Genomic DNA, 24608 nt, shown 5'->3' with positions numbered 1-24608 from the left:
ATACTTCTGAAGCTTTTATGACCAGTTTTTCCTATAACCAGCTGTATATTTATATCAGTGGCTTTCAACAGAAATATTATTTAGACTGGTTCAAAGATTTCATAGATTAGATTTTGCACAGCAAGCTCTACTTTAAACTGTCTTCCATTTTAAAGTTTTATTCTCCAGTATGTAATGTTCCTAGATATGAGTGACATCAAAATCACCTTTTCAAGAATTGAAAAATTCCATCACATGGGTTCATAAATGCAGTATAGCCCCAAATACTTCCTTTTCTTTTCTGCATATCCTTTGGTAGTTAGTTCAGTGCTTGATATCTAGTAGGAGATGAATAAATAGTTGTAGAATATGCATGAAAAACAGTTGCTAAAGAAATCCTGCCAGAATATGACTGTAATTTCTGTGAGCACTCCTTGTTAAAATGGGGGTTTGGTCTTTATTTATTTAGAAATATGACAGCTAAATAAAGTTAAAATTTCATTATTTAACAAAAATAACTACTCATTATATTGACAGCATCATTATGGTTGTTTTATTACTCTTGGCTATGATGTTTTATAATTAGAGCTCTGAATCTTTAGGGAAATCCACAAGAAAACCTGGTGAGCAAATTTTCAAAGTGTATTTATTTCATTTTCATGCTTTAAGTTAATTAAGACTTAATTTTAAATTAAATTATCTTCAACACAATTTTGGTTGAGATACACTAAAGAATATTGTATTACTTCAAAGCCTGCTGTAAATCTGTCAACATGGGTTTGGGCACAGCAAAGTGTAGCTTGGTTCAACAAGGAATAGACAATAAATGAATGATTTTAATTTCTTCAGTAGGAAATGATAGGGAAGACTTTTTTTGGTGGTGTTTTTTGTGGCTTGTATGTTTGGGGTTTTGTTTGGTTGTTGTTTTAGAAACTGTCATTGTAATTGCTACTAGGGAATATAAGCCAACAATAAACTTATCCCAAAAAAGGCTTATAAATCATTTAGTATTTTAAAGTTTCAATATCCCCTTCCTTCATTTGGCCTTACCAAGCAACCAAAAGTAGCAAGGAAATAAGTGTATAAATAAGACATTATTTACAGTAGTAATAATAATAATAAATAAATAATATTCAACCTTCTTTCCTGTAGGTCCAGAAAGGTGACCTACATTTTTCAAGCATTCTGTAGAGGCCTACTTTCACACTGTGGAATATTCACTTTTTATCATGATTCACATAAAGCCTTGTGAACATATGAAGGACATGTAAGACAGCTCAAAGATGTCCCATGAGCCTTATTCCTTTTTCTTAGATTTTATGTTCTGAGAACATCTATGGTAGGAGTCTGTGGTGTGTTGCCAAAATGTCAGTGTTATGGAATTTTATAATTTATTCCACAAATGATCCTCAGTTAGAATTGTGAAGGGAACGTGTGTTTTGGAATCAGTCCTGAAAGTGAATACTGACTTTGCTGTAAAATGAATATGATAATGCCTACCTCAGTGGGTAGATGTGCAGATCAAATGACACATGTACATAAAGCACATAGTATAGTGCTTGAAACCTATTACCTGCACAGTTATGATACATTATTGTTTTTGTCACTGTTTTCGTTGATATAGGGAGATTTAGGAATACAGGTGCAACTTGACACATACATGTCTTTTTATGATCAAATAACATCCGTGATGCGAGTAGTGGTAAAACAGTGAGAAAAGGTTCTGAACACACAGCAGGCTCATGGAAGCAAGAGAACACCAAAAGCAAACTAACTTTGCCTAGAGTTAGCTTCAGATTGTGAATACAATGAGAATCTGTTTCATTATTTTCTCCTCTTTTAAAATCATACAGCATAAACATAGGGTTCTTATAGATGTATTTTAAACTAAAATTTATCTATCATTTATCATCTGTGTATTTTTATAATTATACATTCATGCCATGATGTACAAATAGACTTTTGCCATTTACCAGTATGGTGCTTAACGTTTGCTTCAACAAAAAGAAGCTGAATGAAAGGAACATGAGTGAACCACCTTTTATAACTACCACAAATATATCTTTCAAAAATCATAGCAAGATTTTATAATGAGATGACACTACTTTTTTCATTGGCATAGCTTAAGGGGAAAAAAAGGACAAAATGTGTCAGTCTTTGGCAGAGTGTATTAAATATCTTTACTCATAATGAATAAAATATAAATGGCAAAAAGTAGACTGAATTTTAAAAAACATATTCAATAAATGGATACCTTAAGTAATGGTGTATGGCCATACTCAAAATTAAAACTTCCTCATTTTTTGACAGGTTGTCTAGTACCAATTTAGGAAAAAAATACTATCAGTTAAGACTCACATTAAAACCCCTAATTCATAGTGAAAATAATTTGGAGACTAACAAAATTAAAGGATCTTCAACAATTAAAAAAAAATAACATTTTTTTGTCCAAAGAAGTGAAACTGTTTGAAATTTTTAATTTTAAATAGTGCAAATAAAAAATCTCCCATCTTGATTTGGATAAAATCTGCATGGAGAAAACTGAATGACATAAAAGAATAAATTCTAAATAGATGAACAAAATAATAATAGAAACTATCATAGAGAAATAGCTGACATATATAATCATTAAAGTAATAAATATAGTAGAAAAAAGTCCCTTATAAAACATGAATTTAATATGTTTTAAGAAGAATTAGGCAAAAAATTAATAACTCCAGAAACCAGAAATATGCATAATATCCTGAATTCTCCTGATTTAATATCTGGTATTTCTACATGGTTGTATTTTACAACCAATCCCCTAGCTTCCATAGACTTGTGGAAATACTATTCAAGGAATTAAAATAAGTACTAATCTGCTATTTCATTGTTTTCTGTAATTATAACATCAACAATGTATCACTGTTAACTAACTTAGAAGCCAGCAGGGATAATGTTTTTGTCCACTGTAGTGCTTAATAGGTATATCTCATCACAGGGTAACTCACGCATAGCATGGGTATATACACAGGGATTTTTTTTCAATTGCATTGTTCAGGTTTATTGTTGTCTGTGAGTATGAACTAGCTGTGTGTAGGAATATTTAATAAAGAAAACCTGAATACTGTGAACTTTGATATAAGCCTCAACTGTCACTTATAAAAAATAATATTATAAGTCATTTAATCTGGTTATAATGTCTGCTATTTGAGACTTTGTCTTCTCTTTTTAATTCTAAAATAATTTGTGTCTGAACTTTTCCCCTGATGTTTTCTCATCAAGGAGCAGGTAGTCATCAAATTTGAGTGTGTGTTGCAGCAAAAGTTTTATTCGGGTTGTTAATATATTGCTGTTTAGTATCTGTAATTGTATTTAACTTGCACAGAGTGCCTGAATATAAGATTGGGCACAAAGCCAGTTCAAACCCCCAAATATAAGTGTTGAGTAAAAGTAAGCATTTGACCTTGTTACCAATAAACATGGGGAACAATATGGTTGAAACAACATGGGATGAAAACATGGGAGTTTTAGATGAGAATTTTCAAAGACGGACTTTGAAAAATTCATAGTGCTGTTATTAATGAGACACTAAGTAACCTTAAATATATAAATCACATTTAAAAAATAAAGAGACAAATACAGTGTATGTATATATGTTTTATATAATGGCTCAAGATCGACATCAACAATAAGAATGGGTGGTTAGCAAAATAGTAAGTCACAATTCTCTTGACAATTCTACTTAAAGATAATCACATAATCATTTTGGTAAAATTTCATATATTTTCTACAAGTGTCAGTAAAATTTTGTAGTGAATCTCTTGGGTGAATCCCTACTCAGAAAATCAATATATTTGAAAAGTAAATGTAAGTTTGGAAAGTCAAATACTGATAATGAAGGATAAATCACCTTACTTAAAATAAATACATAATTGACCTTAATAATAGAGGCATAAATATGACTATAATTAATTTGCTAATTGTCCATGTGTGCCCTCCCTTCTCTCTTTAAACTTAACATCTGCTTATTAATTAATTTCACTGGCTTTGTTAATTGTATCATTTGCTCTGGCAATGTGCTATTATTGCCTTTGAGGCTTTTAGAGAAGCAGAAGAGATTTCTCACATGGAATGGTCCACAGATTTAAATGGAAACAGAAATCCTGCAACAGTGTAGAAATTTTCTTAGGTGGTGTGTAATACATATGATTCTTGTACACATATAGTGGTCATGTAAGAAAACAATTGTAACTTAGAATTAGTCTGAAAGAACTGGAAGATGGGAAAGGATGTTGTTATAAGCCTCGATTAAAGTACAGCTTGTAGAAAGATGGATGAGAAAGGTAACACAATTACAGGTACAGGTAACAGGTAGGATGGAAGTATGATTTAGGTGTACTGGAAACAATAAGGGAATGACTGATGAGTAATGGAAGATAAGATTGAATAGAAGTTGGGTTCTGCCTAAAAGGCAGTCTGCATGGTTTGAACATAATCTGTTCGGTAGTCAGACAGACATAAGCAAAAGGCAATATTTTAGAGTTTATAAAAATTCAGTCTTGTAAGGAAATTTAGAGGTCATATATTACTTCTCATTATTCAGTCAAAGAACTTAATCCACATATTGTCCTTTCCATAATCCTACTCTAATGACAAGTCAAATCATAACCTGAAAGATTCTTTACATTGTGTTAAAAATTATATGAGCGCATACTTTAGAAAACATGACACACACTGTAACAACAACAAAAAAAGGTACCTGTGTGCTGTTGCTTTTACTCAATGCAGTATTAGTTAAGGGAACTGATGATTTTGTTGTATTTAACTTTAAAAAGTGAATTATGCACCAAGCATTCATTAAGGGAAATCTGATGCACTTGAGCATATATGTCATGACATGGCACATAGACATACATGGGATTTTTTTTTTTTGGTATTTTTCTGTTAAAGAAACACACAGGAGAAACCTGGCCTTTCAATGAATGTGAGACTGTGCATAAATATATAACTCAGACTTCATTTGTGCTTCTTAGGTGCCATTGTGGATTAATGGCATTTACATAATTAAAATGAGATTATAAACTGTCATAAAAATGAAGAAGGAAAGAGGAGTGTCTCTAGGATTACATCTCTGAAGGTAATAACACTAAGTGGGCAGCAATAATAAAAATAATTTAGCTCTGTGCTGTCCTAGCAATCACCTTGGATTGTGACCATTTATATTATATTGAAATAAGAGACCAAAGCTTAAAAGGACAACAGTGTGTAACCTCAATCTGGAAGAGTATAGACAGACTACATACTGAATCAGAGCCATGGGGTCTTCCTCCATATGATGATTTTTTTGAAAAGTGCAGCTTTTCTGAGTAGCTGTTGATCAAATCACCTAGTACTAAAACCATTACAGTTTAAAAGCATATATTTGTAAGAGTATGAAAAAAAACACCTGAGTTTAAGATTAAAAAGCATGCTAAAAGTATTCTTATCTACATTTAAAGACACATGCTATTTAAGTAATCATTCCTCGAAGCATTTTAAACAGACATTTTGTGAATTTCTTGAGAGTTCAGGTTTAGGTGTGTAAAAATATGTCAACATAGAAATTTCAACTCTCTTTTCCTCCTTCCCTGTCTTCCTCCTGCCTCCTCCTTCTTTTCTTTGCATCTGCTTATGCATTAGAGATATTTAAAGCAAAATGATTTGAAGAGAACACTATAGTCACAAACTTTGGAAGATTAAAGACTTTTTGAAAACAGTAAACCAAAAAGTATTATAAATTATAGGATATAATATAAGAGTATGGAGTATAAAATATTACTTTTAAAGTCATTTCTACTTGATAATCATGCTTAATTACAATGCTGTGATAGCTAGTTTTTTCATTTAATTTTTTTGCTTTTATTATGACGGGCTAATATGTTTTTCCCTTTAGATTCTCAAGTACATACAAGTCTTGATTCTAACATTGTTAAATAATGTTAAATGTTAACTTTTTAAACCATTCTTCCAATGATCTCTTAAATTTGTGAGATTTCATATTTTTAAATACCACAAATTGCTTTAAAATGATTCAAAATACAAATTAATGCCAACATAGATTTCAATAGTTCATGCCAAGTATGATTGAGATTTAGCTTTATGGCATATCAATGAAAGAATTGTTTGGAAGCCACTTTATAAAGTTGGATAACATGCATCCTAAAGAAATCAATGTTTTAGTAGTAAATTTATTAACTAACATGTTAGAGAATTCAAAGATGAAAGGTGTAATATTCAGATCTTGGATACAGTCACTCAAAGTGCTTATCATTAAGGGCAACCTTAATTTAAAGACTATTCAGAAAAACTTAGATAACTGAAGAAAAAATTGAAGTTAGAGCTGATAGAATTAAGGGGGATTTTTATTTGTTTAGTTTTTTGTAAGCATAGCATAAGGGACAGCAGCCAATGTAATTTACTGATCCACCAGTCATGAGTAATAAATCTATTTTCTATTTCATTATGTGATAAAATGAACAATTTTTTTGGTAAAAAGATTTAAATATCACCAAATTACAGCACAGATTTTAATGAGGTCCAAAGTTAAATTTGCAACAAAGAAGTAGGATCACACACTTTGGATCAATTTAGAAAAGTATAAATCTTATAAGTAACAGTCTACATGGAACAGAAGAACTTTGATATCATTCCTTTACCACTGTTAGGGTTTGGGGCACCATGAGTTATGAGGATTGTTTAAAACAACAACAACAATAACAACGAAAGTATTCAGAGTAGAACAAAACAACCAATCAAGGGAAGAAAGCATAACCCATGAGAAAAGTATAAAGGAATTGGGAGAAGGAAAGGTTGAAAAGTGATTTTAAAATTGTTTTCAAGTATTTAAATATTTAGTGAAAACAGAGTATTTGAAGATCAACAGTTCTTTATTTTCACTATATATAGAAAAAGCCTTTGAATTAAATTTAGATATTGTACTAGCTCTAAAGAACTGCTTCTTTTAGAGTAAGATAGGCCATTGGATAAAGTCTCTGGGAAATTGTGGAGTCATCTCTCTTGAGAATAATTAAGAGTAACACAGATAACTAAAATTCAGCCTTGCAATGAGGTAGCAGACTGGATTAAGAGAATTATTATTTTGTCCCTACACTTTGATTCCATGATAATTCTGAATGAATTAAACATGTCATCAAATGCCTCCAACTTCAGTGAAGTTCTTAATTTAACCTCATATTATTTTTTTTCATGGCTTAACATTTCACCAAAGCCAAGTCAAATTTTAAATTCTGTATAATTACTTAATAACACCTAGATTTTTAATCTTAGAAAGTCATTTTCAAGGGATTATGAGGCAGAATTAACAAAAGAAAGAACAAGAATACTTATTACTTCCTGAATATCAGCCAGTATTTGACTCTAGATCAGTTTTAGCCTCTCCTCTTTCCTATGTAGTGTGCAAATAATGTGGCTTTTTTTTTCCAGATTAAATAGACCCAGGAGTGAGCACATACAAACTAGAATATTAAATAAAATTGTCCTGAATTGATTATATGTAATTTCTGTTATTTTTTAAAATGAGAACTAAAGAGAATGAACACACAGACAAAAAAAGTTGGGAAATAGAGAGCAGGATTTAACCATTCCCAATTTGAGAATTTTGAAAGGTAAAATTCTTATAATATATGTAAGTATTGTTACATTGTATTTAATACATGTAAATACATGTAAGTATTGGCTTAGGTAATTCATTTTCACTAATGTCTTATAGCCTGAATTTTATTGTTCATTAGCTGGCAAAAGCATTATACTTTAAAATATATAGTAACAGATATTCAGATCATTTTAGAATGACTCACATAAGTAAATCTGCTCATTTGCAGATGGCTTTGACATTCTTCAGATAGGTACCACTTGAATGTGATGTAGAATATAGGACTTTTCTAAGATCCTCTTCAAATGAAACATAAGTCTTTACTTCTATTTGCCAAGTTTAACAAATAAATGTTTGACATTCATCTCCTAACTAAATTGGTACAGAACAGGAAGATCAACATAGCCATACTTTGAATTTGTTGCTCATTCATGATGGACTATAATCATTACCCTACAAGTAGCATGTAGAATGTTACTTTTAGAGAAAAATCTTAGCAAATAGCACAGGTATCATACTTAGACATTTCATGTATAGACAGTATGAACAGGCAATTATAGTCAACTAAATAAAACCAGGGCAAATCAGATATTTGAAAAGCACAAACACTCTCTGATTAACTTCTAATATAATAAATAACTTCAATCTTCTCTACCACAAATTTTAATTGACTATTAAATTGAATTTTTTTGTTTGACTTCATAGCATTATCAGGGGGATATTCTCATGTGAGTGAGAAGAACAAGAAGAGATACCAACCAAGAGAATAAGGAGAAAATGAGTCTCTGGTCAACCTGCTAATTCAAAAATTAGTCCCTAATATAAGAGTATAAGAAATCTTTCAATTCTAAAGTGAATATTTAAAATAATATACACAAACATTCTACCACACAGATCTGGAATTGAGGCAGAAGGATAGGTTATTTGCACAAAGTTACACAAAAGTGTAATGATAACACTTGGGTTAAAAACCAGTCTCAAAATTGTTTTTGAATCTTACATGAGAACTTGCCTTGTGTTCTGCCCATTCTGTCAGGGAACATTCTGAAGAAATATTTTCATGCAGTGATTAAGCCCACAAAGGTCTCAAAAGTCAGAAACCCCTTTATTTCAATCTCAGATCTGCCCCTTATCTTCTTATCTGAAACTCAGTTTCCTCATCCATTAAGTAGGAATTAAATAGTAATATTTACAAACTTAGACAGTTGTTGAAGGAATAAAATAAATGCAAAAAGAGTTCTTGACACATAGTATGTGTAACAAACAAAAGTATATTATAGGTTTTTTTAAAATTGAAAATGTATAATTGTGTAATTTAAAAAATTATTTCATCTCACATTGAATAAATGACTTATTTATTATAGAGTTCCTGAAATGGCAAAGATAAAAGTTTATTGAATTGTGTCCATCACAGATCACTGGGAAAATTTTCTTACCATACACATACATTCATGCACACCCACCAAGAATTAAACCACAAAGACCAGAAATTAAAGTTAAATTTTATTGATAAGATTAACAAACTTTTGATTAGAAGACTCTTATTTATAAGAACATAACCCTATTCAATTCTAATAGGAAACCTATTAACAGATACAATTAGAACCAGTTGTAGGATGCTTTACCAAAGAAATCAGATGAAGGGGTAAATTATTTTAAAATGCATACGTACCTTAAATATATGTGATTCATAAATAGTTGAAACAAATAAGTGCACATTTATCTTCTATTATTTGATGTCTTTGTCTTTTCTTTAGCTGTATGTTCACTGGTTAGAGTCATGCACCATATTATTACAAAAACCACACCCATAATACATAGTCTGTAATTGCCAGTTTTGGGTCCCATAAAATAGTGTGTATTTAAACATTCTTGAAAAGCTTTCTGAATATGGAATGCCTCTGGAATTTTATGGTACTTTTCCTGAATCTTCTGCTGTTATCCTGCTCAGACGTAATTCTATGACAAGCCTTGGTGCAACTTGCCATTAACAAGTCTTTCTGAAAAGCTCAGTTTAATCTTCTTTGAAACAATTATTTTGTATTCATATTTTACTAGTTAACATAAGATTTTAATTAAATGAAATAAATTTAATAGCAAATGCAGCTGATATTAACATGTCTATGAACACATATCTAACTTTTTCTAAGCATAAAACACATTTTGGCAGCAAAAAAGTAAATGGACATACTATACTATAAAGTAGCATCCTAATTGGGGACATACAGCTTACTGAGGTCAACAAGTCAGTATGTTTTATTCATGGAAAGAAAAATGAATTTGTTTGACCAATGAAGTGATTAAGTAGAGGCCTGTCAAAACAGTTTTTAATTTATTAATGTTAAAATATTTGCCATATCAAAGTGGGACATCTAATTATGGTAGACCTCACTACAATTTAGCACTGTATTTACGTAGCCAAACTGAAATTTTGATGAAAAGTCAACACAATACATTTAATCTTCTAATATCTAAAAAGTTTGTTTGCAGTTTGTGTATATCCTTCACAGCTACTTGACTGCTACCTGACAGCAGCATCAGCCTTTAATCAGAGATACAAAGTTTTAAAGTACATATGAATGATTTTTAGAGTAGCTAAAATGAATGCATCTCAAATTTTCATGCCCAGATGCATCACCTGTGGATCTTGTTAATGGAAATTCTTTTTTAGTACATTTTTATGTTATATATACTTTACCACGGTTAAAAAAAGGCAAAATATATTGATGCCATGTCCCACTCCAGGCCAATATTATCATTTACTCTGGGAATAGAACCTGGAAATGGTAGTTTTGCAAAGTTATCCAGTTGATTAAATGTGCAGACAAATTAGAGAACCAGTATTTGAATGGAAAAACTTAAAATACCTTCCAATCATTTACCATTTGAGTTCTGGTGAGAATGAAGGTAAAGTTTTATCTTAGATTCCATCAATTCTTTGTGTCACAAGGGAAGAAAATATGTTTACTAAGAAAGCACATTCTCAAAACTTTGTTAGGCTAAATGTAACATAGAAAAGCCTTCATGATAAGGAAAGCAAAGAAACTTGATTAATTGCAATTAATTTAATGAAGAGCCACAAATTTCTGGCATTCTACTTTGTTTATGGTCAACTACTTAACAGTATTAGTTTGAGGATCACAAAATACTTTACTAGAGAGATGAAAAGCAAAATTTTCCTTTTAATCATGTCAAATTCTTCTTGGGCTAAATTCAATGATTTTAAAATTCTCAAAATAAAGGAAACAGGAAGGTGATCAGTAATCATTCAAATGGGTATTAAAGTTTCATCTGCTAATTATATCATAATATTTTTATGAATCTGAGAGTACTCATAGAACTGATATGAAAACTGAAGAACTGTTAAAAATGATATTTTAGTACACATGAATGTGTGAATTGTATTGTATGTTAATATTATCTATTTATGGATATGTATAGATAGATTAGATAGCATGATATATAAATATACATATATTACATCCAGGATGAATGTTTTCTGAGCATATTGATTCATGTATAGACTTTTATCAAAACAAAACATTTATCAAAAGAAAGAATATAAGCATCAGGATCAGATTGTCTGAGTCCAAATATTACCAACTTTGTAAACTTAGGCAGCTTTAATCACTCATTTTCTGAGTTCTTTAACATCTACAATAAAGACTTCCTGTAAGAACAAAGACAAATCCACCCTGACAAAGAGTATAGCAATGGTCTTCAAGCACTACAGTGCAAAACTGAGATGATCTAAAAACAAAGCAAAATTTCATATATATACATATATAATATTATGAGATATATAATGGCATACTAAACAATACAATATTTGTGGCATTTATATGTCTTCCTTCTTTTATTTCTGTACCTTTGTTTTTGTTATTGTCTTCTGTCCCTCTATTACAAGTTCCCTGACATACTTAGAGAATGACCCATATAGAATTATAATTATGTTGAATATTTATAGAGGTGTCAACATTTATAATAGTATTTGAGATATACAATTTCCTCTCTTAAATCTGTCTTATAAATGTGACCGGTAATGATACATCTTATGCAGTATTAAATATTAATTTGGGATTATACATTAATGATAAAGACCAAGTGACTTCCTTGATTGCTATGTCAATGGAAACTAGAGAAATGACTTAGTTTTCTTGCTGTGTAATAAACATTTCATTTGTACTCCTGCATGCCACAGAAATGCAGCATATAGAAGTGATAGCAAGTATTATAGTCATGAGTATCCATTCTGAATTTGGTCCTAATTAACACTAGTTTATGAAAATATAAGATGGTGAACTCTTATCTTAATTGTTTGAACTATAAACATATATCGACCTGGCAAAGTACTTTAAGTCAGCAGAGGTTACATACCAAGTAAGGAGTGTAGCCATAGGTATTTGAAAACTGGGTCAGTGTTCTTTCTACTCAATAGTCAAATTTAGATTCTTTAAAAATGCTATCAAATTCAAAAGTCATAAAATGGAATCCACCCCAACCATTTGGTCAACAGAATGAAATTTATTTTTCTATTTTATTGTAGTACCTACAGCATCTTTTAGACATTTCTCTATTGCCTTATAAACTATTTTTGAATAATTGTTTCTGAGACAGTCTATGATTTAAATGTCCTTTGAAAACCAAAGAAGGCATTCTTCCATTTGAAATAGTACTTAAAATATTTACATTCTTAAAGTTAAGGCTTGTAAAGTGATTGCAAGTACCTGCAAATCAAGCGAAATTTGAATGTACTCTTCTATTGACCTGATGTTCTATGATCTGTACCTGTACTTATATACAGATAATTTGGATCAATGACCTGTAGGAAAATGACACCTAATTTTCCCATTTTAAAGTGACTCACTGAGGTTAAGCCATTTAGACAACATACCAAAGACAGGACAAAACTGCTGAAAAATGCTAAACAGAAACCTGTACATTAGCATGTCTTCATATATATATATATATATATATATATATATATTTAATAGAATAAAAGTGCCAGGTGATCTGAGACCATGTTCTTTTTTTTTCACCAAAGTATTCTCAATATATAGCAAGTCCTACAACATAATAAATGATAAATATTTTTTGGTCTAATGAATGTCAGAGATGCTTTTTGGTATTTTAGATTTGGAAATTCTGCCTAAACAAAACAGAGTAAGCAAAAAGTATTCTTTCTTCTTTTAAGATTAAAAATCATGAAAAATGTAGGGTTCCAGAAGTTCTTATTGGTGGAGAACTCATGACCTGGCAAACCAAGGCATTGATGCAGAAGGATGTTCTTTATAACAGAAATAGGTTATACAAAAGTCTGACAAAAAGACCATTTGGAAAATTTGCCCCAAGAGGGTGAGAAATGGTTTTGATACAGGCATACATTATAGACTTTTTTCTTTCATCCTTAGATTTGGTTTCGTTATTTTTCACTGAGCTGGAATTAGTGTTACAGGGTGACTGTGACATATTGACACTCAAATATTCAACATGTTTTCATTCACTCAATATTTGCCAAATGCTTAATGATGCCAGACACTATTCTAGGTTATTTTTGTGCAATCTTTTGCTAAATATACCATAGCACATTAGCCTGAAAAAATTTTTTGACCAAAAATATTGTGAGAGAATTTATTACTAAATTACTATATGCCCCTAAGTGTATTGCATTGTTTTACCACAGGATATGTTCGGATTTGTATTATACATGGCCTGAAAATAGTTTCACCTGTGTAAAGATTTGTTCTTTGAGACATTTTTTTGTCAAGAAGTCACACATACGTATTAATATTTTTAGGTTTAGTGGCAATATGTTTATTAGTAGTAGTACTACATTCTATTATATATTTATGACTCCTAAAATCCTTGATTTAGATTATATAATTAATTTTGAATTACATCTTCTTTCTTTCTTTTTTTTGTTAGATTGTTTATTTGAGATTTTTCTTGTTTCTTAAGGTAGGCTTGTATAGCTATAAACTTCCCTCTTAGAACTGCTTTTGCTGCATACTATAGGTTTTTGATCATCGTGTTTTCATTGTCATTTGTCGCTAGGAATTTTTTGATTTCTTCAGTGATCTCTTGGTTATTTAGTAACGTATTGTTGATCCTCCATGTGTTTGTGTTTTTTATGTTTTTTTCCTGTAATTCATTTCTAATCTCATAGTGTTGTGGTTGGAAAAGATGCTTGATATGATCTCAATTTTCTTAAATTTACTGAGGCTTGATTTGTGACACAAGATGTCCCATGCACACTTGAGAAGAAAGTGTAATCTGCTGTTTTTGGATGGAATGTCCTATAAATATCAATTAAATCTATCTGGTCTATTGTGCCATATAAATCTTCCGTTTCCCTATTTATTTTCATTTTGGATGATCTGTCCGTGGGTGTAAGTGAGGTGTTAAAGGCCCCCACTATTATTGTGTTACTGTCGATTTCCTCTTTTATAACTGTTAGCAGTTGCCTTATGTATTGAGGTGCTCCTATGTTGGGTGCATATACATTTATAATTGTTATATCTTCTTCTTGGATTGATGTCTTGATCATTATGTAGTGTCCTTCCTTGTCTCTTGTTACATTCTTTATTTTAAAGTCTATTTTATCTGATATGAGTATTGTTACTCCAGTTTTCTTTTGATTTCCATTTGCATGGAATATCTTTTTCCATCCCCTCACTTTCAGTCTGTATGTGTCTCTAGGTCTGAAGTGGGTCTCTCATAGACAGCACATATATGGATCTTGTTTTTGTATCCATTCAGCAAGCCTGTGTCTTTTGTTTGGAGCATTTAATCCATTCATGTTTAAGGTAATTATCAATACGTATGTTCCTATGACCATTTTCTTAATTGTTTTGGGTTTGTTTTTGTAGGTCCTTTTCTTCTCTTGTGTTTCCCACTTAGAGAAGTTCCTTTAGCATTTGTTGTAGAGCTGGTTTGGTGGTGCTGAATTCTCCTAGCTCTTGCTGGTTTGTAAAGCTTTTGATTTCTCCATTGAATCTGAATGAGATCCTTGCCAGGTAGAGTAATCTTGGTTGTAGGTTCTTCCCTTTCATCACTTTAAGTATATCATGCCACTCCTTTCTGGCTTGTAGAGTTTCTGCTGAGAAATCAGCTGTTAACCTTATGGGAGTTCCCTTGTATGTTATTTGTCATTTTTCCCTTTCTGCTTTCAATAATTTTTCTTTGTTTTTAATTTCTGCCAATCTGATTACTATGTGTCTCGGCATGTTTCTCCTTGGATTTATCCTGTATGAGACTCTGTGCTTCCTGGACTTGGGTGGCTATTTCCTTTCCCATGTTAGGGAAGTTTTCGACTATAATCTCTTCAAGTATTTTCTCGGGTCCTTTCTCTCTCTCTTCTCCTTCTGGGACTTCTATAATGTGAATATTGCTGCATTTTATTGTTGCCCCAGAGGTCTCTTAGGCTGTCTTCATTTCTTTTCATTCTTTTTTCTTTTTTCTTTTCTGCAGTAGTGAATTCCAGCATTCTGTCTTCCAGGTCACTTATCCGTTCTTCTTCCTCAGTTATTCTGTTACTGTTTTCTTCTAGTGTAGTTTTCATTTCAGTTATTTTATTGTTCATCTCTGTTTGTTTGTTCTTTAATTCTTCTAGGTGTTTGCTAAATATTTCTTGTATCTTCTTGATCTTTGCCTCCATTCTTTTTCCGAGGTCCTGGATCATCTTCCCTATCATTATTCTGAATTATTTTTCTGGAAGGTTGCCTATCTCCACTTCATTTAGTTGTTTTTCTTGGGTTTTATCTTGTTCCTTCATCTGGTACATAGCCCTCTGCCTTTTCATCTTGTCTATCTTTCTGTGAATGTGTTTTTTGTTCCACAGGCTGCAGGATTGTAGTTCTTCTTGCTTCTGCTGTCTGCCCTCTGGTGGATGAGGCTATCCTATATCTTCCTTCTAATGTATCTCATTTAAATTATTTGAACTAAAGAGCCAATTGGTAGCTGGGAATGTTTTGTGTCCATTCCTGAAAGTGCCTATTTTTCAAAATGAGAGTTTTGTGATAGTATTCAGAGTTTATTGATAACCATATATGGTTTTATGCTGAAAATATGTAATGATGCACTAGGTTTGGTTCTTTTTGATGTTATTCAGTTAACTATGTATAGGAAGTAAAGTTTAAAAACATAGGATTAGAAATTCATGCATATTTATTTCAAAACCATATATCAAATTCTTCTTTTATCTTCATTAACCTAAAGGATAATATATATTCTAAAAAATAAAAATCCAAAAATTTCTTCTAGTAAGAAAAAACAATATTCTTAGGTCTTATTTAAATCAAGTAGTATTTATTATTTTAAAAATGAGTATTTTTGTCTTTCTCTTGACACTTGAAATCCAGGTGTAATGTTTCAAATTACAGGGAAAAGATCAGATTATTTTGTTTTTGGAAACATACATTGTGGTTTGGTTATTTAATTTAATTACACAATTTTCCCTTCAATTTTTACAAACAAAACTACATGTAGTCCTTAAATTTAATTTAAAGAAATAAAATTGAATTTAATTCTATTTAAAAAAAACATGTAGAATCACTTTTAGAATTTTTTCAGTGAGTTGTAACTATGCAAACTGAGTGAACACTGGTTTCTTCCCTGCCTGATCCAGTACAAATGTAGAAACAGAATAAGAAAGTATTGCTACTTAGGGATCAGGGGATTCAAGGACCTGCCTAGAACATTTTAATTGTCCCTTCTTACAAATCCTTGTGTCATAATGTTTCATCTGAGTGCAGTGAGCATTGGAGGACCAGATAGGAGTGACATACATTTTAAATAAACGTCTTGGTTGGTCATGCTTTAGATTCTCTTAGGCCAAATTTCAGATTCTTAGCAATACTAATCGACATATTTGACACAATTTGTGTATCATTTCCCCAGCTTGGCTAGCAGAAATATTATCATTTTATGTCTGAAGCAACTTAGCTAAGTAAAGGGAGAGATTAATACTTAAGAACTCAGGCAAGTACAGTATCAAATTTATACTATGTGAAAGATTTATATTTTCTTTCTTATTATGTAAAAAGTAGATCTTAGGCAATATTTTATCTCTAACTGATATGCTTTTCTTTTGCAAATACCAAAATATAATATTTATATTTTGTGTATTCAAAGAGCTATTACCTTGAATCTGTGTCTTCTAATCATGAAGTGAAGATGATTTCTAAGGCAGATAGCATTTGGTTTATTCAAAAAAACCTTTTAACATGTCCTATGCAGTCAGTTCATCTGTCAGACTGGTAGCATAAGTCGTTCATACTCCTCCTTCTCTTCCTGTGCATATAAACTTTTATTTAATTCAGTTTGAAATAGCTTACTTCTACTTTTCATTTCTTCTTCATGTTTGTGGCACTGTCTTTTACTCTTTATTCTTTTATTTGTAAAATACTTATCAATATATCACCAAAGGAGATTGTTTCTCCACAGTAGATACTCAATGTTACACCACATGGAAAATGTCTCTTCTTGTTTATTCCTAAAATCTATAGCCAGATGTCCATATGTCAGGTTTATCCATTGACATTTGAAATATAAAACTAAATAATTTTATGGATAATAATTATATATGGATAGTGCCATTAAACACTAGATTTTAAAATATTTTAAATCTAAAATAAAGAAAAATGATCATACTTCTTTTGATATCAAGCAAACATAAATGTGGATATTATTTCATTCTTTTAACTGTCCTAATGGAAAAATAGGTCTTCCAATACATTTACTTTTCATTTTTTCTTCAATATAATGTCCCAAATAGTTGAAAAAATAAAACTAGCTTGAGACTATTTTTTAGAAATGGCCTATTGTTTCAAGGTCAACTCCTTTCCCCAAATGTTAAAATACAACACATGAATAGCCAGTTAGTTCCAAGAATGAAAATTTCTGCCAAAGCTTGTGTTCTGTACTCTGGCACAAAGTCCCAGCAAAATATACATTAGAGAGAAAGACTATAAAATAGAAAATAAACGAAAAGTCTCCAATTATTTAAAAATACCAGCTTGGTACTGTGATTTAAACTGGTATTAATTCACTGTGATTACAAGAAATCACAACTTCCTAGGCACTAACGTAGCATATGAGAAAATGAAAACATATTCATAAAGAGAATCATCAAGTCAGATTGCCCTTCTAACACCATACTTTTTCTTTCAGTCATTTTATCTACTTAAATATGTGCTATGTAAATATTAAGAGATACATCATAGAATGACCAATTTACTTGGAATTTTCTAAGTAGTACATCCAGATACATCTCTCTAAATTGATGCATTGGGAGAACAAATGCTATCAATAAATAGTGTTCACTATCTTTCTCATTTTTCAAAGAATTTTAAAGTGAAATTAATAGAACATTGTTTTGGAGAGCCATATAATATTTACTGATAGTGAAAGATAGAATGTTATTGAAGTTAGTTCTCATGGATTTTTAAAAATTATGCTCCTGTGTACAAAAATGTATCAACCTCTGCTCAAAATAGAATTAAATCAGGTATTTTTCAAATGGTTATTATATGAACTATTTCCTTTCCTGGTTTCCTATTTCATATACTACACATATATTATACATAAGTAATATACAGAATATGTTTATAATATAAATATAGATGTGCATATATTATAAATATAAATGTTTCTCCAATGAAACATCTTTGTCTCTAAATTGTACTTTAAATGGTATGCAGAGCCTAATATTTTTAAAAATGCATATATTCATGTGGAAGGACAAAATACTCTGGAATTCACAAAGTTGATTTCCACTAATGAAATAATAATCTGAAGTGTTTTAGTAAAAGCCATTCCCTGATATCATGTCCACTTATGCCATACAGAGACTTTAATTACCTACTGTTTTCTTCCTACTACAGCAGATTTTTTAATTTGTTTGTTATAGAGCAAACAGTTTGGTGAAAATGTGAGGGAATATATTCAAAAATTTTTTAATCTAAAAAGTAACTTATTTTTAAAAGAAAGTTTCATTATATTAATAAGCCTAGTACATTTAGCACATATCTCTAGATTTACTTAAGGTTTATCTGTGTTATTTTTCTGTGTGCACAACTCATGGTCATTGACAAGCCAGTCAAAGCTTCTAAAATTGAATAAACTGATTAAAAGAAAATCATATTAAATTTCACAAAGAAGAGATTTAAAAACTTAAATCCGTTAGTAGTGGGAAAATTGTACACTATTACCTTGGAGGTATGTACTTTACATTAAATCAGGCAAAGGAAAATGCTTCAAAAATCAATTTCTCTATGGACCCAAAGACCAGATACACCATCAAGTCCTATTTTAAAATGGTCATAATTTAGAATTCATTCACTCAATAACAGATTGAGTATTAAAAGGTGTGAAATATTTGAGAGCTACAATTGTTTCAAACATTTTGGATAGCTTAGAGGCAGATTTCATAAATATTGATTTTTTAGTATTTTCTTTGCCAAATGAAAAGACAATGGATCCAGCCCTCAGGCTTTTGTTTTTGGAATTTCTCAAGATCATTTAAATTTGTGTTATTTTCAGAACAGCTTCATACACCTCTCAGAATAATGTAACTAGGGCCTTGGTAGGTCCTTTCAATGAACTGTAAAAACATTTATATTCCAACTTTTGCTTTCTTGAGAAGTTCAGAATCCTTCATGTTTCAGTTTCTTTGAGGTTTGTTTGTTTGTTTGTTTTGTTTGTTTGTTTTGAAGTTGGGGGAGTGAGCTCAACTCATTTTATTTTATAGTTTTTTTTTTATTTTTGTGTGTTTTTCTGTTTGTTTGGTTGGGTTTTTTTTGTTTGTTTGCTTGTTTTTTTTTTTTTTTTTTGGCAGCACTGCACAGCTTGCAGGATCTTAGTTCCTGACCAGGGATGGAACCGAGGCCCTCATCAGCGAAGGCCTGGAGTCCTAACCACTGGACTGCCAGGGAATTTGCAGCACAATTCTTAAAAGAAGGATCTTCTCCCTTAAATAACCAAACTAAACCAGAAGTATTTGGAATTAGCATTTGTGCTGCTTAGAACAGTTTTACAAAGTGATTAAGTGAAGCCAAAATATCTGTGTTCACAGGAGTCCTATTCTTTAAGGTATCTGGCCCTGTACATCTCAGAATTTTTCTTCTCTTAATTGTAACTGTCAAAAGGAGCTATTATGATTGGCTAGATTCACTCCGTATGCTTCTGAGCCATTTAAAACATTAAGGTCAGATTTTGAGGTGGAACTTTTTGACTTAAATCTTTAAGGAAAGGAGGAATAACACTCCAGGACCAAGCTAAATTACAAATTACAATTTTTATTAGGAATTATCTTTTTTTTGATTTGCCAAATCAAGATTTTGATTCGTAAAGTATGCTCTTCTCTTGTTTGCCCTTGTCAATTGGTGTGTACAGTAAAATGTAAATTACATTTAATATTCATCTAAGTTGGCATTTCCCCAAAATATATTCTAAAAGCACTGATTTTTTGATACTCTCTGCAGTAAATGTTTATCTTGGGCAAATATGTTCGGATATACATATTGTTTCCATCTCTTGGAAATGATCAATAAACCATCAATAAAACATTTCATAGTGTGTGAGTTCTTTGGTAGAGAAAATGTGAATTCTAATTCTACTTCTTCCTTTCATTTGTTGTGTGGATCATAGATAAGTAATTTCATTTCCTCTTATTTTTTAAATTTATTTTTATTTTTTATTGAGATATAATTGACGTATAACATTGTGTAAGTTTAAAGTGTGAAACATGTTGATTTGATACATTTATATATTGCAATGTGATTACCATTGTAGCTTTAGCTAACAGCTCTATCATGTCACATAATTATTATTTCTTTTTGAGGTGAGAAGATTTATGAGCTAGTCTCAGCAATTTTGAAGTATGTCATATAGTATTTTTGACTGTAACCAGTATGCTATGCCTTGGATCTCCAGAACTTGTTCATCTTCTAGTTGCAAGTTTGTACTTTTTAAGTCATTTCATTTCTTTTGACCTCATTTCTTCATATGTATACTAAGAATATTGAATCAAATGATTTTCTAAGGGCTCTGGTCTTTGGCCTGTGAATTTATTTTATTCTAGAAAAAATTTAAGTTGTACCTCTGTGCTCTTTGAAGTACAAACACTGTCAACATAAAAAAGAAAATGACATTTGAAAGTACTATCTGTTACACTGGTCCCAAACATATCCCCTAAATAAAAGGTCAGAAAACCAATAGATTATGGATTAGAAAGATTTTGTAACGAATAGAAAAAATGAATTAATTTCAGGAATTTTAAAAGACATACAGCTCTAAGCTGTGGTCCCAAAGATATCCCCTAAATAAAAAGGCAGAAAATACAGCCAATAGTTTATGGATTAGAAATATTTTGTAATAAATAGGAAAAATGTGTTAACTTCAGAAACTTAAAAATATGTACAACTCTAGGCTAAAAAGGAAAATAAGCCATTTGGTATGGCTCAGCATGAGTTTGGTTAACCAAAATCCTATTAATGTAGAGAATGGTAATTGAATATTAGTGAAAATGTTTCCTTTTAATTTCTAGGTTTTAGTCTCTCCAATAAAGCCAACACTATGACTTTGGTTGTCAATTTTGAAATGAATATTTCTTTTTTTTTTTTTGGCTGCACTGCGCAGCTTGCGGGATCTTAGTTCCCCCACCAGAGATTGAACCCAGGCCATGGCAGTAAAACTGCCAAGTTCTAACCACTGGAGTACCAGGGAATTCCCTGAATATTTCTTTAATCCAGCAGTAAACTAACTTTTATAGAAACTCAGGACCGATATGAATAGAAATTTTAATATACAGAGATGAGAAATTTATTTTATACTTGCAACATTGCTTTTATTGTAAATAAAGTACTCATTATACTAATCGCCTTGCATCTTTTGCATTTGTAGCCTTAACCTTTCACACAATTTGAACAGAAAATTTGATTTGAGCTTCACTATTTTTGTGGTTCAGACTCACGTACAATAATGCTGTAGCTTATTAGTTTTGCAATAAACAGGAGATGCACTGGGGTGATTTGGATTATACATCAAGAATTGGATCTTCTTGGCACATCTTCTGTAACGCTTTAAAATTAGCATTATTCAAAGAAAACTAGGTATTGGCCAATTAATTTGACATTACATCTTCAAGTACATTGTTGTTGTTGTTTTTCATATTGATTCAGCTATATTCTGTGACCTTCAGTACAAACTCTTGTGTGGCTTGGCATAAGAAAATGAATGAGGAACTTGTTCTCAAAAATTAGTCCATAACTTAGAATATGTTAGGCTTTAGATGAATTGAATCTTGATTTATCAGATTTTTCTCTATATTAAGAAGCATAGTAAACACTGTAATGTACTGAGACATGGTGATGCATTAAATAAATAAATATTTAAATATTTATTTAATACTTATAGAAAACATTATCCTTCAATTGACTATAGTGGCAAAGGTATCTGCTTATCTCCAAATGAATGTCTTTAAAAATGTTTTCAAATCTTACTTACCCCCAAGGTAATGACCTTTTAAAATTTCATTAAAGTAGCTTTATTATGTGACTTTAAAAATTATACATGATAAAACAACTGCAATTGTTACTATTTTTTGAAGTAAATGGCAGTAATAGATTGGTGCATGATATTTGATCAACAAACATTAAGGCAACACAATCAATTTTGTGGTGAGCTCTGTTGACCTTTAAGCTATTCAAGCAGTATCTATTTATCAATATTTTTTTTCACATTTAGCCAGATGTTCCTAGTGCATGTTGAGTATTTAAACATTTATGTTAGGATTATGAAGGAAATGTTAAAATATGTTTGTATAGAGTAATAAAACATGTTCTGTTATTGTTCTTGTGATAAATTTTTGTAATTTTTATGTGACTTAAGTAGAAGCTGCATTTTTTACTGTAAAATGTGATTCCTTAATTTAAACTTTGTAGTACAAGAATCCCAGTAATTCATGTTGTTTACTAATTAATTACTTATGTTCCTTTACTAATTAAGATATTTGAGTAATAAATTTAGAAAGTAATGTTAAAACCTCAAGTATATTTCAAAGTAAGCATGTACACAAACTTAAATTTTTATGTGATTATTGCATTTGTGTAAGTAAAACTAATGATACCTGAACTATTAATGGATTAAATTTATTAATTAATACATTTATTATTAAATACATTGCAGAATATTTAATAACCTGAAAACAATTTTCTTGGTGAAAGCAAGTTTAACTTGTTAGATATATTTATTTTATTTATTAGTAAAATATCAAGTTACACATAAATGATAACTCATCCATAATATAACTGTAGTTGGATTTATTAGTAAAATAATTCATTTCAGTCATAGTGATTCACATAGATTCTAGTATCTCAAATGACAAGGATTATCCTTATTTTGATCTTGCAAAAATCTTGAGCAGTGTGGATGCTTCAAAAATATCAATGATAAACCTTTAAACATTAGGAAGCAATTGAAATTTAGGAATGCATTTGGAAATGAACTTTATGTAAAAATTCTTCCTAATATAATGAATGTATCTATTAATTTCTGTGTCAGCATATGAGTACTTAATATTGCTTTAGAGGGGGAAAATTGTTCCCTTTTTGACTATTTTTCATGTGATGAATTTGTGTCTCTTCAGAACTGTCCTGAAAATTTTATGCAGAATCTGCTTATTGTCCTGAATTTTAAAGAAAATTGAACAATATTTGACTTTACTAGTTTATAAACCAATTTTCATTTTTCAGCTTGGGAGCTAAATGTCTCCTGGGATAGATTTTTAAAATGTGTTTGTTTTCTTTTTCATTGTTGTCATGTCACTTGTTTTGCTTTTTTTATTTGTACCTCCTTACCCTTAGAAATAAGTCTAGGCCTATCACATTTTTTTTTCTGACCTTTTCAGTTACCAAATTGGAAAGGATTTTAATAACTAGGTCTAGAACACACTGAAATTACATACTTAAAAATGAAAGCAAGCACTTTATTACTTCTCTGCTTAAAACAGCCTTTCTTTTTCACTCCAGTATATTGAAAACTCTACATTTAAATATTACAGGAATTTTTAAAAAAAGTATTACAGGAATTAATTATTAATTCAAATAATGAATTAAAATACTGTGTGTGTGTGAGATAGAGAGTGAGAGACTTATCATTGAAGTAGAACCATTATTTGAGTGGTGCAGAGTTGATGAATATTATTTAGAAGATCAATTCTACCTAAAGTGCCTTGTGAAAGCACTACTTTTTTTTTTTTCTTTATACTTTGGTTTGTATTACCATTAAATTACGTTGCTTATGGACAAAACACCTTATGATGAAAAATAAATGTGCCATGTATATGTCAATGACACTTAAAATGTTGTGCAATGCTCTCTAATTAATCCATATTATTGTATGGAAACATTACTTTCACCTCCATTTTTCTGTCTTTGACCTATTCCTTCTCTCTAAGCATTGCATACATCTTTAGTTTCATAATATTCAAATTTAATCCAAAGTTGATTTTTAACAAGTTCAAAATGTTTATCTTTAACGTTTTTATCTTTAGATGTGTGTTATTAAATATATCAGAAAATCATTTTTACTGTTGGCTTTAAAATTTTACAAAGAATAAATCTGTGATTCATTTGTCCAGATCAACACATATCAAAGTATTTATAAATATATAATTACTTTGTTTTGTTTGAAAATAGACTTTGCTATTTGTCTTAGATCAAGCATGATCTCACAGTGTTTTGAAGGAAGTCACTTGATAATGCAGTGCCATAATTTATTTATCTGGATAATAAATATAATGATCTCGAATCCCCCATTTTTAATTGTGAAAAATAAATGAAATTTTAGTTATGAAAATAGCTGTATTATAGAAAAAGTGTCTTAACCAAGGTAAGAATACTTCTATTGTGCCATCTAATATTAGTATCCATTGATGTTTTGTTTTTTCCCATGATTTTTTCAAATCGGATTTGGAGGAAAAACAACCTGTTAAGTC

The 24608-nt window shown here is 30.5% G+C and overlaps 1 protein-coding gene across 6 annotated transcripts in view; it reads left to right on the top strand.

The window, feature by feature from the left end:
- The window catches only part of PCDH11X (protocadherin 11 X-linked), a 752740-nt gene that overhangs the window by 593961 nt on the left and 134171 nt on the right, over positions 1–24608 (top strand). The window lies entirely within an intron of this gene.

Source organism: Globicephala melas, chromosome X, assembly GCF_963455315.2.
Source record: "Globicephala melas chromosome X, mGloMel1.2, whole genome shotgun sequence".
Taxonomy (NCBI): domain Eukaryota; kingdom Metazoa; phylum Chordata; class Mammalia; order Artiodactyla; family Delphinidae; genus Globicephala; species Globicephala melas.
Note: the sequence above shows the minus strand (reverse complement) of the source record. Positions and strands in the feature narration are given on the sequence as shown.